The 19492-nt window shown below is 30.7% G+C and overlaps 1 protein-coding gene across 1 annotated transcript in view; it reads left to right on the top strand.

Moving 5' to 3' along the window:
* Nucleotides 1-12873: 12873 nt before the first annotated feature.
* The window catches only part of LOC139481788 (transcription factor egl-13-like), a 97185-nt gene continuing 90566 nt past the window's right edge, over nucleotides 12874-19492 (top strand). The window contains exon 1 of the mRNA XM_071265291.1: nucleotides 12874-12958. The gene's annotated coding sequence lies outside the window, so the exon portion shown is untranslated. The remainder of the gene's footprint in view (nucleotides 12959-19492) is intronic.

Below are 19492 nucleotides of genomic sequence, written 5' to 3'. Positions count from 1 at the left end.
TAACCCTAGAACACATACATATTTTTTTGTTTAGCCTAGAGTATCTCTATTAAGTTTTCATTAACACAGTTGTTTTGAGTAGACAAAAGTTGTGTCCTATATTAGTACTCGTCATGAATATAAAAAAAATAGCTTGAGACTGTAAGAAACAGAACTTTGAGAAAAAAATGAAAAATCGAAAAAAAAAATGAAAAATCGAAAAAAAAAATGAATGTCAGTTTGAAAAAGTAACAATTGAATTATGAAGAAAAAATATTTGAAACAGAGCCTAACAAAAACTTAATATCAGCTGTTATGTGGTTGAATATGACTAAAAATTGTTACAATTTGGATTAAAGAACTACCTGTGTATGAATACATTATTAATAACACTTACGAGATTTTGATTGATATGAGTGGTACAAATTACAACTTTATAGTGTTGAGTAGAGGTAAATTTGATAGAGTTTTTGTAAGAAGGTGTTGATCAAACCGTTACTTGTTATATCAAATATAAAAATTAAATAACCGATAAAATCATATAATTATAGAATTAACTTAATATTTTTGATCATATTTGACACAGAACGAGATAAAATGCAGGATAAACGTGTGAGGGGGTTGTCCTCGGTTTATATAAAGTTGTTCGTGGAGAAAATTTGATAAATCGCTAAGTCAATCAGGTTCAAGAGGAGTTTTTTCATCTTCTATTCAACACTGTCAAGCCGTTTTTGCCACTTTGTTGTCAACTAAACATTATTATTAATACCTTAAGTGGCAGTTTCAATACGGATTGTTAGAAACGGGCCTACAAACATTTCATATTCTTTACCTAGTTTAATTACGGTTTATTTATGTCACATTAAGAATGCATTATTTTCAATTTATTATACACGTCTTTAAACAGCAAATTTCGTCAAGTCTTTTAAAGGATTTGTCAAAAGAAAATATGAAAGAGTTTGCATTGAAAAGTCCTCGATTTATAAAGAAAATAATGGTCTCTTTATGACAATACCCTACGGAGTTGATGTAAAAATTTAATGCAGTATAAAAATGCATTTGTTCTGCATTGTTCATATGGTCCTTGTACCCTCATTAATATTGTTGTCGTTTGAATGTTTGACTTTAATAAAAATTAACACTCAAAATAGGTATCTCAAGTGATAAAAGGAGTTCTAAAAATGGAAATATAATAAAAATAAAGAAGTCGTCAATCATTTTCATTTCTTGAGATGGAATTGAATAAGAAAAGATAAGCAATAAAGATCATTGTTGAAAACTTTCTCAAATTTTGATGAAAAAATTGTCAAAAGATTTTTTTTTTTTTTTGCATCATGTTATGAAAGCATGTTAATTATAAGGAAAAAAGTCTTTGTTGTGGGAAAAACTTTTAATTAAATACTATAAAATATTAATAATAGGTATTTAAAATTCCCACATTGCGCCTCTACAAACAATACAGTATTTATGTAAATGTTGCCCAGCAACCCAAAAGTGCTCAGCCAAGTTCACTTTTCAAAACAGGATTCATACATCGTTGAGAGCTATTGTCATTTCAGAACCTTTTATAAAAAAATTAAACAAAATATTATAATGTCTTTTAAAATGATGTCTGCTATTTAATTTAACTTTTTAATTTCTTGTTCCCTTTATGAATCACACATGGGTAGTTTAATTCTATTATTATCATTATTTTTGTCTGATTAAATTTTGTCATTTATTTTTGTAAATTTGTGGCACGCCCTACTGCACACCCACTCGTTTTGCTGATGTAATAAGGTATGACAATGCATCTGCAGTGATGTGATTAAAAAGTAGTCATTGATGTCACAATACATATATTTTTTTAGGGTTCAACCAACTTTTATATTTTAACACCCAAAATATGAGAATGTACTTATGGTAATAATGGATGACGAAGTGATTGTGTTTTGAAACGCTAATGGATAAAAATATGAGTAAATTTTCTCAGTAGAAAGTGTACAATGAATTTCAATTTTTCAATGTGCAGAATTATGTATTTTTGGTTTTTGGTGATAAGAATGATAGAAAAGCTTAATAACACAAAATATTACAAATTTGATGAACACATCTAGATATATTTTACAGGTTACAATTTCAATTTCCCTTGAAGAAATTTACACAGCATGGGAATGGTCCTTTTGTGTCATTTTTTCAGAAAAATGTTTGACCAACTAAGATGGCCACCATTACTAAAAATGAGATTATTACACAAAAATTGAAACTCTTCTCCTCTTTTGGTGGAACAATCATTGAATGTTCCTCTTTAATAATTATGTTTAATAAACCCAACCACCAACCAAGATGGCCACCATTACTGAAAATAAAATAAAACTGATACAAACATAAGGTTGTATCATATCGTAAGACTTGAAATGACAAATACTGTTCAGGCATGTTGTCCTTAGGTAATTTCAAAATTCCAGTGATGAAATTTTCTCATAGCACTGGCATTTATACATTAGAAACTATGGTAAAAACAATATTGTTTGTAAAGATTATCCCCTCTTAAAGATTATTGCAGATTTAAACCAAATTTTGGTGGGATGGTCCTTGGGCGTTCCTTTTACAAAATCATGTCTAATGATCCTCCCTACCACCCAACAGTAGAACTGAAGTGAACATTTGGCTGAGATGCATCATAAGACTACAAGTGGCAAGCACTGTTTAGTCATGTTGTCATTGAGTAATTTTAAGCATTAAAGTATGAATGATATTGAAAACAATTGAAAATTCAGCACCACAAAAAAACAAAAACCCTACACATACAGATTTATTTTCTGAAACTATTGGGCCAATTGGTACTTGACCCTGCCTGCAAACCCAAAAAAGTCAAAGATATTTACTATTTATATTTCCAATTCATAAAATTAAGGTTACACCTCACTCAGACAAAGTTCATCTTGGACAGTTTTGGCTGTTCTCTAACTGCCTTTTTGTATTTTATGATCTTAAAAATAATTAAGATTAATGTAAGAATTGATATTTTAAAGCCAAAAGGCGTTTCAAAAACATGTGTCAAACTCACAATTGATATATTTTTTCTATGGAATTACAGACAATTTTGACATTTTGTAATCAGCAGTTTGCGGTGAGAAATATAATTTTTGATAAAGATTTTTGTATAAATGATGAATTACAATTACTATATTATATAATTGACCTTGACCTTTAAGAATAAGAATACAATTACAACTTTAAAAAACCCATGTAGACAGTTGAGTTTTTGGTAGGAACAAAGTTTCAAAATCATGGTATATTTATCAGAAAGCCTACCAGTTTAGAATTGTTTTTGGAGGTTTTAGTCAACTGACCTTAAAAGCTATTATTTCCATGGATTGCTAATTTTCCATACCATAAAAATAGCACATGAATAAATTGAGACAACAAAGAGTATAAATCCTACAGCTAAAAATAGAAAATTCTTATTCCTACATGGTGAAATCAATTATTCTACTTTTTGACCTTAAGTATGGGTATAAAGTCTATACCAGTGCTCATTAATTTTAACAAGTCATGAAATGGCAATAAACAAAGACATTATAAAGAAATGCAGAAAATAAAAAATAAACGACAGATGACATATCTATAGTTGTAACTTATCATGCAAGTTTTTTACCAGAAGTCTTCAATGCAGAGGCAAAAAAGTTTGGGTGCACTTGATTCACATTGCAGAAGATAAGTTAAGCTAATTGTCTGCTGAAAGACTGGTTCCCTAATAAACAATAAACCTGTTAAAAACCTGTTTAAATTGTCAGCAAATAATGTTAGTAGTGTAAGATTGTGGCATTAAATGCTCTATCAGTCATCACTAAGCATATGTCTTCATAAACTACCGTTTCCAATTAGAGATGGATGCGTTTGGTATTTGTGAGTTAAAATCGTGCTGTATCATGATTGAAAAAAATCAAGTATTTATCGTGATTGAAATGATTTCATTGATTGAGATAAAAATTTTAAAAGTTTATATGTTTAATTAATACCAAATTCTGAGGTTAAACTTTGCTCGATGGCATACCAATCGAAGTAAAGCATTCTGTGATCGAAAAAAATCAATGTATTTGAAAAATTTGGAAATTTAAAGAGTCAAAAATTTTAATAGTTTAAGTGAGATGTTTAATTATAGATGGTTATGTTAAAACAAAAAAAGCATAAACAGAATATGGAAAAATGCTTTAGGTATAAACTTTGGTTTATAGAGTTGAAACAATTATCATATTGTGAAGAAAATACAGTCTATTGTTTTATTTTGGTGGTGTACATGTAAAGTGAGGGAGAAGAAGGAGTTGTTAGGAGAGGCATGTGGGCTTTGGTGAGTCTAAATATGCTGTCTTTTGTCCAGGTTTTAATTTTTTACTTATATACTGCATTCTCAAAGAAGTTCTTGTCTTCTCAAAAATTCCTATATTTTCCCAAGGTGATTTGTGACTACAGATTGAGTTAAAATTTCGTCTGTTGTAAATTGAGATAATATAATAAACTTGGTTAATATGTAAACATACATTCCAAAGTCTTGATGATGACTGCAAACAATTGTCGCTTCTTTTTAACATAGAAATCTCATTTATTTTAAACAATTTTTCATTAATTTTTTGTGTAGTAAATGTCTTTTATCTCTTGAAACTTTTCTCAGTCTGTTGAATGAATGCTATGTCTGTTTCTTATTAAGCGACTGTCTTTTTTACGTATTGTACCAAATCACCGAGTGTTGAATTTTGAAGTGACTCTGTTGTATTTCCGAATGGAAAAATTCATGGCAATTGAGTTTTATTTGATTTACATTAATGTTTATTTGAAATAATCTTCCTTGTAAAATTCATTTTATAAACTGGAGTAAGGGGGAGGTTAATAATGCTAGAGGTGGTTACTACAGCAGCAGCATTTAAGACTTGTGAGTAAATAAATACCCAATTCCTACATTGTAAATCATGGCCGATTTTTTTTAGGGGGTGGAGGGAGGGGAGTGCCAAAAATGTTGCCCTTGAAGACTGGATCTGCTACTGCCCTTTGCAATTGCTGATCAACAAAATCTGACATATTATTTCCAATACAAAAGATAGAAGCATTTAACCAAGCAATAAACCTTATGAGTGTTCTTCCTAGGGCCTTAAAGTATTGTGGTACCCTGGTGCTATATTTTCTACCATGGTGTTACCTTTGATGGTTTTATAATAGACTATATTAAGGGCCATCAGGCCCGTAGCCAGGAATTTCCAAAGGGGGGTTCGTTGGACTCATGAACTCGACTTTAACAGTCACAATTTCAACAAAACGTTGACTTTAACAGTGCTTATTTGATTTCAAGGGGGGGTTCGGATGAACCCCCCTGGCTACGGGTATGGCCATGGTGCTATATTTTGGGGAAAACCTGTGCTATAATATTTCTATGATGCTATTTGAAAATTTGGGGTAAAACACTGTTTATGTGTTGTTTAGGAGAACAAGCTGTTCATCTTCCCTAAATAAAAAAGTTGGACAGGGGGGCAACAGTTTGAACTAGCTAAAAAGTCATCTATAAAGTCTGCCGGGAATGGTTTCTCCAAGTGTTTTTTCAGGAAACTGGATAGGCTTATACAGAAATAATAAATTACACCTTCATGATGAAAATGAATATTTAAACCCAAAAAAATAAAGTTTGAAATTACAACTTTTACTACTGTAAGATGTAATTTACTGCATTTTTCAATAAAATCTAAAATGAAAATGCTTGTTATGTAATAATTTCTATAAGTATTTGTAACTATCACAATAATTACACATGATTATTATTCTTCTATCATAAACTTTAATGTAAAGTAGAGATCAAATTTGACCTTTTTTTTGTACACACACTCAATGATATCATAGAAGTTTTGTAATACATGTATCAACTTTCCCATGGTCTCTGCACTATGTCCTTGAACAAAAGTTTTCAAACTTATCTTCACTTAGAATATTTCATAATTTTGCATTATTTTTACGCAGCTGATTCATAAATTTTTATGTTTTGATTTGTCTTAAAGTGGTCAACAAGGAACAAAACAATTAATTGGTAATTAAAAAGATTATTTAAGTGACAATTGGAGTATTCTGTGACAGCCACTTAGACGAGACTCCTTGACGAAGACTTCTTCTCCGGAGTTGTCATTTCTGGTTCCTTTTGAGAAAAACTTGACAAAAAAGCAGGGGAAGGAAACACTGACTAATTCAACCGATAGACAGAGATAAGATTCCCTCCTTTCTATGATAATTAAGGACTTCCCCTTGTTTGCTTGGGTTATTGAGGTTGACGTGCACTGCTTTTAAGTAGCAGTTAAAGATTTGATAATAGAGATTAAATTTCATAAGAGATGGTGTTGAATTGATCAAAAACAAAAATTCTAGGAACAATCTATTTGTAGATGGTTAATTAATTGCATAGAATTGTGTTTAAGTGCAATGCTTTTGACCTGTTGAACTATTTTTATCATAGTCTTTAGTATTATTACGTGACATTATCAAAATCTGGTTAGACCTTTTCTTTAATATTTTAAGCCATTTTCGTTATTCTTTATAAATTTTGCCCATTATTCTCTGCTATTAATTTATATTTAAGCACCTCATTTTTGCCCATAATTCTCTCTTCTATAAACCCCATCCAATGCCATATATATGTTAAAATCTTAGATCGAAGATGAGGTCATTTCAGGTTTGGGAATTTTTAAACTCCTTTGATTTTCCTACCATACTGGGTAAAAATAAGTTTGCCCCCATATCACCCATTTTTTCTTTTCATAGAAGACTTCAATAGCTTAGAAAGAACTGAATTTCAATACCAAAATTTAAGCAGATTCTAGATGTCATTTCTTACGATTTGAGACCTAAATAATGCTTATGCACATTATACAGGAAAAGTTAAATATCTTGAAAAGGAGTTCCACAACCTATAAATATTTTAGCTTATTTTTTTCCTGAACTATGCTCTTCTGATTTAAAATGTCAATTTTAAGTTCCAGATTTTTATACCCCACCTAAGATAGTAGAGGGGCATTATGTTTTCTCGTCTGTGCGTCCGTTCGTCTGTGCATCCGTCTGTCCTGCTGCAGGTTAAAGTTTTGGTCAAGGTAGATTTTCATGAAGTTGAAGTTCAATCAACTTGAAACTTAGTACACATGCTCCCTATGATATGATCTTTCTGATTTAAGTGCCAAAATAGATTTTTGATCCAAATTTCACGGTCCACTGAACATAAAAATTGATAGTGCGAGTGTCACATCCGTGTACTATGGGGGAAAAAAAATTGTTTTTAATATTATTTGGCTAGATCCTTTTAAAATGATAGATATTGCCTAATTATCATCATACAGTATTGTGGATTTATTTATCTCTTGACATAGTTTTATTAGCCAAAATCCTTTTCAATTGAAGATTTTGTGACCTTTTTGCACCAGATTAAAAGATTCTGTATATTGGATGAAGTTATTTTAGTTGTCACAGGAAGTGGCCTTTCAGGAAGTTTTTTTTCATCAAAGCATAAAGAGATATTTCTAGTCATTCTATGCTACTGTCATCTCTAATTATCATCATCAAAAGAATTAATTACGCATTTCTGACCTTCATAAGAAACATTCAAGCATCTTTGACCTTCAGATGATAAATTTTGCTTACGCCTTTACAAGATTTTCCTTGTTTGCAGTTGACCTTGACCTAGTGCAGAACCAATAAATTTAAAATGATTCTAAGCAATGTTGGTCATACAAGGAAGCACTTGTCCTGCATTTTAGAATAGTTGACCTCTAAATGATGAAGGTCAAAATTCATGTCGGTATCTTGACCTTGAGTAGGAAGTTTATTACAAGAAATAACCCCCAAAACAACCATATTTTTAATGTTGACAAGATTTCGGTTGTTTTCAAGTTATGTTACCAGTTAAATACTTCATCCTGGTTTTGGCAGAAATTATGAATCAAAGATGTGGGAAATTTGTCAATGAATGTGCAATCCAACAACAAAAGTAACCAAAATGACATTTGATTTCTTGTTTTGTCAGAAATTTTCTGTTGAGTAGTTTTCTATTTATTTTACAGAAATGAAAAAAAAATAAAAAAAATAATTGTTTCTAGTTAGAAAAATAAATATAATATTATTAGATAATTATTGGAGACGTGATATTCAATATTTTTCCTTGTTATATAATTGACCTTGACCTTTAAGAATAAGACCACCCAATATTACATTGTCCAAAAGGAAGTACTCTTATGGCACATACTTGAAGTGAGACACTTAATTTGATAGTTTTTGTTTTTTGTTGAATTAGGGAATTTTATAGCATTAATATCTACCACTTCCTGAACAATAATGCAGTTTATTTTAATGCATGCACAAAAATGTGCAATATTTTTCAATATTTCAAAGATATATTAATAATGGGGTGATGCCTTTTTAATATTTCGAAATTGATCATTATTGATGAAAAAGAAATCATATTTCAAATAATAAATTCTTTTTCTATTTCCTTGTGATCATTGTTCGGTAGAAATTAAATTTACATTTAAAATAAATTTTGCAATATATATAGGACATCCTCGTATGACTTTTGTTATTTAATCACGACCACATCTTAGAGGTTACTTGTACTTTTAGCTATGTGCTTTTTCACCCGTAGCAGTTGGCAAAGAGTCTTTTGGTTGGTTTTTCCAATAATATAACAGAAGTTGTTAGGATTTGCAATAAGAAGTATGATATATAAAAGTAACTAAACTCATTGAAATTGAGAAGGGAAACAGGGAATATGTCAGAGGCAACAACCAGACCACTGAGCAGATAACAGCCAAAGGCCACCAATAGCTCTTGAATCATCAACGCTGCCAAAAAATCCAGCACCCCCTGAGGTGGACCTCATTGCTTGGATTAGGTTTGGGGGATTGGTATATTTTATAACAGCTCACACTAGAATTCATGTAGTGCTTAACATTTGCCATTTTGATTGCAGAAACAGCATACCCTAGACTGCTTAGCAATGGTTCTTCTGGTCCATTGTAGCTGTTGAATAATAGATATGTAGGGGTCAATATAACTTGGATAGATAGCCAAAAAGGGTGGAGTAAGGTGATATTAGCCCTACTTTCTTAAGATACTGTCTAAGAGGACCAAAATATAATTTTAATTACATTGTATAAAATATTGAGACAATTATTTTCATAGTCAGTTTAAAAACTCTATATTATGTCAAAAGCAGAGTAGTCAACATCAGAAATGCCAAAAGATGTATCTATTTTTTGATAAAAAAAATTTTTAGTTGTTGCCCTTTCAGAAAGTTAGCTTAAACTTTTAATTCATTTATAATTTAATTCAATATTTATAGCCGTTGAGTAATTTTTGAAAGAAGTTGAACTAATGAAGAATATTGAATCTTTGATAATATTGAAAAATAAATGAAAATATAATAAAAAAAAAAAAATCGAAATTACTACTACAATGTATTATGATATATGTAAATCAATGGCACTACATATCTTACTATTTAACAGAATCTGAATTACACCAAAAAAGGAAAGGCTGATTAAGATGGAACTTGCAATTGAATGAATAAACAAGATTTTACACAACTGCCTGCCAATATTTGATACAATGAATTTCATGTAAATAGGGCAAGTTACAGTTTGTTTTGTGCCTTATTAGAAAAATTGACACATAAAAGAAGAGAAAACTTTCATAGAATACAAAACAAAATTAAGTTATTGTTCAATTACATATAAATTTACTACATGCAAATGCAAATTAAGTCTGCAGTATTTGTTAATTAGGGAACTTAGTCAAATTTATTCTTTGCATGAACTCGAATCCCTGATCTCCATTGCTAAACTCTTTTCTGTTTTGTTAACAAATTTGATATAATGGTCTTTAATGAAATTTCCCTATTATATTCTTTATTGGAAAACAAAAAAATCCTGATGTTTTTGCTAATGTTTCTTGGTATACTTTTGATATTTTTTTTCTATTTTCCAACGTTTTAATTATTCTCCATGTTGTTGAAGTTTAAACGTGTAACGAACATGAATGTCAATACCTAGTCTTTTTCAATTAATTGAATTCAAAGCTTAACTTTTTTGTAAATTTCAAATGAATTGTGATTGTTAGAAGGTGCTATTTCCGAGATTTTTCAACAATTAATTGACTTTGCATGTCACGTAAAATCTCCGTCCCGTAATTAAAATCGGGATCATTGCTAGTTGATTGAGTAATTGTATTACTATTGTTAGCGCAAGTGCATGCAATAACTATAGTAATTTATCTTAAAAAGCACATTCTCCGATGTATTGTTAGGTTAGATGCGTGGATTTGAAGAGAATTAAATCGGCTATCAATGCCAGATACTTTCACTAAGCTTTGTTAACAAGTTTATTTTAGAAATTCTAATTTTTCTTTGCTTTTTACAAGTGGGAAGAGTAAATTAGACAGCTCTTTTAGATTTGTGATCTTGCCATGATTATTACATGAATAATATGTTTGTTTAGATGTTAGGTTTGATATAATGATTTATTTTTTTGTGAATTTCAATTTAATAGCTTCTTTATTTATTGGTATATTCATGATAATGGAGACTTTTTATTAGGTCTTTTATTTTGGGATTAAAAAGGGCAATAGTAGATAATATCTAAGTGCAGGTTCATTTAAACAAATATTCCCCCCAGGGAAGGTACTTGAATATATCATTTAAACAAATGTGCACAAAAAATGGAATTGTTGTAATCAACACAATCAAAGGATAACCTTTTTCAAAGTGTCTGAAGCCAAATGGCTGATGGGGGTAAAAACAACATAGTGGTCTTCACCCCATCCATCTTCCAGAAAAAAATAAACTGTTAATTCAGAGGGGGAGGGGATAATTTTGCTACAATATTGTCTTAATGTATTTTCTGAAAGGAATTTGTTTCTTTTAAATGTTTTTTATAATCATTCAAAAGTCGATAGTTTTCTGCTAAAAGCGAAAAATCAGCTTATTAAACAATATTAAAAAGGTTAAAATTGTAACTATCCAGTTTAATTGTTCTAAACAACTTCGAGAAAATAATCATAAAATGGTCCTAGTTGACCATTTTAAGACATAACCTTCTGAAACAAGCCACTGACTTATGATTAAATCTTTGACCATTAGTTGGCATTTCGTGTCCTTCTGTCCATCCATGTTGTGTACAATTTTGTTAATCATATATTAAAGCACTTACCAATTTTTGATGGGGTTGGTCTTGCTTAGTCTTTAGTTTTCCTTGCATTTTGTATACTGTTGTTTGTCTTCTCTTTTTTTTTTTTTCTTTTGCCTTGCCTTTCTCTTAAATGTGAGAACCACAATTATCATATTGATGTCCTGTTTCAGATATAATCTTGTATTACAGATGATGTCCAGTGGCAAATAGTTAATGCATATTCAGCACCAGAACATATTTATGATTAATGCAATAGAAAGTTCTGTAAACCAGACCAACAGGAAACAAGTGTGATGTTGGAAAAGGAAGAAAATTTGCCTTGCTTTAGGCCACCTATATCCCCTTGGATAAGTTTTTGAAGGGGACAAATTTTTAACATTTAAAGGAGTTGGCATGAAAGCTAGAATTTCTTTGAGACAGCATATATATAACTTAAATCTGAATAAAAACTGCATTTATAAACCATATATCATTGGTTTCTTTTTTGTTTGTTAAGTTGCTGTCTTAATGAATTATACCTCATCTCTCATGACAAAACTCATCTACATAAAAACTCAATTTGGACAGACTAAGTTCTACTGAAGTATTTGACAAACATATATAAATCTTAAGGAGACTATTATTGAGGTGTGAAAAAAGATTTTGGTGGTCTTTATATTTTATAGACCTTTATTGTATACCCCACGCTACGAAGTACAGAGCAGGGGTATATAGGTTTTTACCAGTCCGTCAGTCTGTTTGTTAACAACATATATAAATCTGGAGGAGACTATTATTGAGGTGTGAAGAAAGATTTTGGTGGTCTTTATATTTTATAGACCTTTATTGTATACCCCACGCTATGAAGTATGGCTTCAGATGGGGGTGGTGGGTATTTAGGTTTTTTACCTGTCCGTCAGTCTGTCTGTCCTTTAGTCTTTTTGTTAGCGGATTCCTATTCTAATACTTTATACCTTTTTTTGCACCCTTCTTGGAATATTTGGTCATATATAATGAAAGGAAATTTCCTATTGATTTTGTGATCCCCATGTCATAGTTAATAAAAATAGACAAAAAATGTTGAAAAGAGGTTTTCAGATGCCAAATCAAATTAGTTTGCAAACTTACTTGGATATTTGGTCATGTTCAGCTCACGTTCTTGGTTTAATTCCTTCCAAATTGATTTTTGAATGAGTTGAAAATATTTTTTTAAAGCAAAAGAGACTCCAGTAGCATATTTGAAAGATAAACTGTTAGAACATGATTCATAGAAGAGATATTTATTTGAGTCTTTTGTGGAATGTTGATAATATATTTCAGAAAGAGTTTTGGGCTATCTAACATTCATAGAGAACAAAAAAATATATACACAAGTCCCAAGTCAGGTCTTTGTATTCTTGGAGTTTAGTACTGTATGATGTCCATTATCACATTTTTGTTTAGGGGCCAGCTGAAGCCTGCCTCTGGGTGCTGGATTTTCTCGCTGTGTTGAAGACCCATTGGTGGCCTTCAGCTGTTTTCTACTCTTTGTTCAGGATGCTGTCTCTTAACACATTCCCCATTTACATTTTCAATTTTACTTTGTAAACCATAGTCTTTTGTAACATTTCTTAAACCCCTTTGACCCCTTGGCCAGATGGTGCTGAATGTGATATAAAAAACCTGACTTGAAAATCAAGAAGGAAAAAAAATATTCATAGAATCCAACACTTTATTTTTATTTTTAGGAAAAAAAAGTCATAGAGAAGTAGAGATTTGAAAAGAGATTAAATGGATAAGAAGAAAGGCAAGCCATGATGGAAAGAGACTTGGAGGTAACAATGCCTTATTAATCCACTTGGAGGTAACAATCCCTTATTAATCCACTTGAAGGTAACAATGCCTTATTAATCCACTTGGAGGTAACAGTGCCTTATTAATCCACTTGGAGGTAACAATGCCTTATTAATCCACTTGGAGGTAACAATGCCTTATTAATCCACTTGGAGGTAACAATGCCTTATTAATCCACTTGGAGGTAACAATGCCTTATTAATCCACTTGGAGGTAACAATGCCTTATTAATCCACTAGGAGGTAACAATGCCTTATTAATCCACTTTGTTTAATACTGTGGATTCATTATTATTCGTTGGATACCAATTTTCGTGGATTATGTGGATACAGGTAAACCATGAAATTAAATGTTCATTGTTTGACAAATTTTTCTGTAGGCTTGTATGCAGACTTTGGCCAAACTTTGAAATTCAATATCCACCAATTTGTAATTTTTATTTGGTACCCACAAAAATACATGAATCGACATCACTGTGTTTATATGAACCAAAAACCTGTCGTTTTACATAATAAAAATAAATAACATATAACAAAAAGAAATGACACGAGAGTTTTGCACTTGTCTCATATTTAAATTTGGGATCTGAGATGCCAATGTACTTTGAGCTTAGGGCTTTTTTATAGAAAAATCTTATTTGAGTGTACCATCAAATCTATAAATATTGAATGCAGCGTCTATTATCACTTAACTAGAATACATTTTTGTTTAGGGGCCAATTGAAGCCTGCCTTCAGGTGTGGTATTTTCTTTTCTCCCTAGCTTTGGGCTGTTTTCTGCTCTTAAGTAAGGTTTTTGTAGATCTTCGACACATTCCCTGTTTCTGTTCTCAATTTTATCTTGAATAAAATTTTGAAGTTTCAGAGAGGGTGCGGAGGCAAGTGTTTATCTTAAAATGCAAATGTTAACAGTGTTACATTAGTTTTAGAAAATAATGGATGACATTATGAACTTTGTCCCAATATTCAGCCAAGGAAATTTATATTTAGATTTCTTTTTAGTACAACCCCAAATATCTTATTATACCAAATCTCATGAAGCAAAAACATAAAAGATGAAATCAAAATAATATTCAATTCCATTCTCTATGTTTATCCAACATCCTTTTATTAATCCTTTCGATTGAAGCATATATAATTTTAAAACATTTTAATTTTCAATTTTGCCGTTATCCCACTGTGAAGGTACTCATGATCAAAATTACGATAAAAAGATTCACCCACCGACTTGATAATAAATTCATATTTTATTAACTCAAGTTAAATGGAATTTTTTCCCCTGATTTCGACTCTTTTGTACCAATTTCTAAAGTTAGTCCCGTTGTTTTCACAAATACATGTAACTGTGCTTAATAACATCAGACCTGAACGGAATACAAATGGTCATTGCGAAACTCGGTTCTTTGCCATTGATTAAATTTTATTTTGAGTATCATACTTTGAAGTTTAAAACTATCAATCACAGATATTATTTCTTTAAATTGTATTTCAGCTATTATTAAGAAATGAATTGTCATAAGCCATTGTATGCATCAAATGTCGTGAACAGTGAACCAAAATTTTTCTATTTCATCGAGAGAATAGGCGAAACATTAAATAATCGTAACGAGGGTTTCTTTTTCTCACTTCTTTGATTCTGTTCTGACCTATTGTTTGCTGATCCAAATAAGTTTTGTTCTGCTTATGTTTAGCAAAAATACTTTGTTCTTTTGAAAAAAGAATATTTCACAAAGTTAATAGGTTCTGTCGGAACAAATACGTTTTGATGTATTAATCTATGTTTAGTTTAATGTGCATTAAACTTTATTTGTGTGGCGTGCTTACATCTTTGTATTATGATTTATTGTGCAATCGCCAAGTGCGGGGACAATAATACACAAAAATCGGTCTTTTATTGTGGTGTACTTTATTTTACTTTACATCACTGCCCCTTTTCCACTTAGGATTTTAGAATGTACTCGTTCAAAATGTTTCATCGGTGCAAAAATACTAATATAAATTGACAAGAATTAAAAATATATATATGATTTATAATCTTTATTAGTTGCTTTGAAATGTCAAATTTAGATAAATAACTTCTGAGAGGAAGTGGGATGGTTTTTTTTTCTTCTCTAAAAATGTCTTAATTAATTTGAAATCAATCCAAATGTTATCAAAATTACATTGAAAGATTCATCAATTACCTCCCTTGAATTGTCAAAGAAGTCTTAACTTTTCAGGGAGGGTGGATTTGTTTTATTTTTATGCCCCACCTACGATAGTAGAGGGGCATTATGTTTTCTGGTCTGTGCCTCCGTCCGTCTGTCCCGCTTCAGGTTAAAGTTTTTGGTCAAGGTAGTTTTTGATGAAGTTTAAGTCCAATCGACTTCAAACTTAGTACACATGTCCCCTATGATATGATCTTTCTAATTTTAATGCCAAATTAGAGTTTTTACCCCAATTTCACGGTCCACTGAACATGGAAAATGATAGTGCGAGTGGGGCATTCGTGTACTAAGGACACATTCTTGTTTGTGCTTGGTTCAGTCTGTTGATTATACCCTATTAATAAGATCAACATCTTGAAGTCAGGCTTTCAAATTTGCTAAAAAAAAAAGGGGGGGAAATTCCTCAAATAAGAGCATAGCAAAACTGACATTTGCTTAAAATATCATTGACTTCTTGAAGTCATACTTTCAAATATGCAGAATTTCTTGTGTATAATTCGGAGTTTAGTATACATATTTTTAGGGGCCAGCTGAAGGACACCTACGGGTGCGGGAATTCTCGCTACATTGAAGACCCATTGGTGGCCTTCGGCTGTTGTCTGCTCTATGGTCGGGTTGTTGTCGCTTTGACACATTCCCCATTTCCTTTCTCAATTTTAGAAAATACTTTGGAATTTTTATTATACTATGCAAGGAGGGCTTACCTAAACTTACATTTGTTGAAAACCTGATTGACATCTTCAAGTCATACTTTCAAATATTCTGAAAAAGGGGGAGAGAAAGTGTCAAAGATAGCATAGCAAATTTTACATCTTTTTAAACTGTCATCTTATAAATATTTTCAAATATGCAGAAAGAGGGGGAAATATATATCTTGTACAATTGTTCTACAATTTCACAATTTCAATATTTGCAATATTGAACATGATTTTGATCATTTAAACAAAAATTTTACTTCATATAATCAAATTTTTAAATCAAACTAAAAAATAAAATCAGCGAAAAAAAACAAATTGGCATTGTATATTTTCATAAGAATAGAAGTCAAGAATGTTGGCATTTGACACAATCTATAACAAGCAAAGCATCTTGTGAGTTTTTGATATTGTTCAATAATATTAGCTTGTTTTGGCCTTCAAATATCTTGTCCTGTCATTTTATTATCTCCCCTGTCAGATCTTGATGCATAATCAAGGGAGATAAGCCAGATAATAATGATAAGCCTGTTTATTTTATCAACTAGTAGTTGGTTGTAGTATTACACAATACTGTCTATCTTTAAATTGTCAGAAGGTTGAATTTCTAATTGAACACCTGATATATTTAGTTCAGTTGAAGCTACAATAAAAAAACTACCGGCACTTATTTTTTGCATTTCAAGATATCTTTATTTTAAGCTCTTTGGTTCAAGAGGTTGGGGAGAATTTTGTCTATCACTTTGAATCTGTCGGCTTTCCGTTAACTTTTTGCATTTTCATCTTCTTTGAAAATTCTCAGTTATATCTTTCTCTCTAAAAATTCAGGGACAATCTGAACCAAGCTTGGCAAAAAATAATGAATAGAAGTTCTTTCATTAAAAAAATTATTACATCTAAATCAGAAAAAAGTATAGTCAATCCTTCACTTTATTTGGCTAGGTTTTTAGTAACATGTATGGACAATATATTTTTTACACTTCTACTCTAGTGATGAATTGGAGACCAAATATAAAGAATCTGTGTGGTGACAGACATAGTGGCTTGGTGGCACTCATGCTTAAAGGCTGTATAATTACTTATTATTGCTTACATCCACTTTATTTGAACTTTGGTTGATAGTTGTCTTGTGGACAATCCTACCATATCTCCTTATTTTTATATCATATCTTTTTGGCATATATATCATTTTTCACATTTCATATACTGTACCGGTATTTGTTCATAAGCTTGTCTTAGATGGGAAGTATTATTGTATAAAATCTTACATCTGTCATTCTTAATGTATATGAAGTATTTGCCACTGGACATTCAATAAATAAAAATTCAACAGTCAGGAATTGTTAGTGCCAAAAGATTATTATGTTATATTGTGGTCCCTTTAATTAAAGTTTTTAAAACATTATTTGTTATTCAAAATCAAAATATATCAGTGACTTTAAGATGAAGAACAGTAAAGAATAGCATCATCAGACTCCAAATTATATGATATAAAAAAGAAGATGTGACATGATTGCCAATGAGACTACTCTTCACAAGAGACCAAATGACACAGAAATTAACAACAGTAGATGATCGTACAGCCTTCAACAATAAGCAAAGCCTGTACCACATAGTCAGCTATAAATTACATGATTGCCAATGAGACTACTCTTCACAAGAGACCAAATGACACAGAAATTAACAACAGTAGATGATCGTACAGCCTTCAACAATAAGCAAAGCCTGTACCACATAGTCAGCTATAAATTACATGATTGCCAATGAGACTACTCTTCACAAGAGACCAAATGACACAGAAATTAACAACAAAAGATTATTGTACAGCTTTCAACAATAAGCAAAGCCCATACCACATAGTCAGCTATAACTTTCACGAAATGACAAATGTAAAACAATTCAAGCCAGAAAAATAACTGCCTAAGTTATGTACAAAAAATGAACAAAAAACAAACATGTAACACTGCAACAAACCACCTGTTAACTAATGGCTATATCTATTCCTTGTGAAAAATTGGTATTATATAATGAATATGCGTTTTGCTATTATATAAGGGTTTTGTCAAATTATTCTTAACTTGATCAGTTAACTGTAATAAAGTGTAAATGAATTCATTAACATTATAATTTTACCGGGGAAAGATTGATGAGTTTTTACCTTTATTATATTATAATATGAAAAAAGTTTCAATTTTTTAAATTGTTTGGACTTGATGTTTCAAAATTCATAGATTGTAAAATTGTTATCACCAATTTAAACCTCAATGATATGAAAGAATTAGTTTAAGTTATTGTTAAAATTCTCTTTTATCTTTTGGGAGAAAAGTTTTATCTTCAAAGAGCCAAATCTCGTGCAGACTTTTATGTCAAATGTCTGTCTCTATGTGTTTTTAACATATTCTTCAACAATAGGAAAACTCTCTTAATCTGTAATAAAAATCTTTAAATTTAGGCAAGTTTCCTGCAAATTTTTTGTTGAAGTTACAAATTTTATAATAAAGATTTCAATCTTAAAAGTACAAATCAGTAACTAAATGATATATGTATACATAAAAGTGGTAAATTTTGTTTATTCATTTGTTCGAAAACTTGTTGTGTTCATAATTAATGCTATTCATATTATAAAAAAAAAAAACTTGCTGACGACAGAACAATTTAAAAAATTAAGATATATAATCGAATTGGATCATTATTGTATATACTAACAATATCCGAAGACGTAAAATAGAATTAAAATTCTTTCAGAATTATTTTAAATTATTAAATTGAGCAAATTTGTAGACAAGCCTATCTTAATCTGTGGGACCATTATTGACAATCAGTGACATTGTATGTCAAAAATTACAATCCAACTAACAACAAAAGATTCCTGTGTCTCATGGAGTCCTTCGACAAAGAACTAAAGACTATAAAATAATGATCGAAATAGTAACAATTTCACCTTGTTTAAGATAAATCTTTACAAAAGATTGGAGGTTCAATGTCAATATTTTAAATTACCCCTTGTTTAAAACTAAACCTCACATGGCTGTTTGTTCAATTACATGTAAATATACGCATTGTCCTTTTCTTTAAATTAATCATGTAACGTAATACGTAAATCAGGACGGAAAATTTAAGATGAAAACTTTTAAAACTGACACTACAAAGATTTAATGTCATTATTTGGTTATTGGCAAAGGTTTGATGATATCTCTGAGTGTTGTTAGAACGACTCCAGCCTTGGAACCACTTCATGACCGTGCATAACGTATCGTAGGTGTTAAAAAAATGTCACGGCAGGAAAAGTCTAAAATTAAATCTGAAAGTAATCTATACATTAAAGGTTATCTTTTAACACAATGTGTATTGTGTCGAAATGTTGATCTATCTATTCAAAAAAATAGACTATGTCAACAGGGGTAACTGATCTGTACATTAAACATCGTAGATAAACATTCGGCACAAAGGAATCTATCACAGTGCAGTGTCCTTACAATGTTTTATGTCTTGTAATTTGATATTAAATTAATCTTCAAATTTTTCCTTTTAATTAAGACAAATTTTATTTTTTGGACAATCGGAAGATGGTACATGGTACTAAAGAATTGGCGAGATTGAAACGGTATTGTCATG

Source organism: Mytilus edulis, chromosome 7 (assembly GCF_963676685.1).
Source record: "Mytilus edulis chromosome 7, xbMytEdul2.2, whole genome shotgun sequence".
Taxonomy (NCBI): Eukaryota; Metazoa; Mollusca; class Bivalvia; order Mytilida; family Mytilidae; genus Mytilus; species Mytilus edulis.
This window is presented reverse-complemented; position numbering and strand designations above follow the sequence as displayed.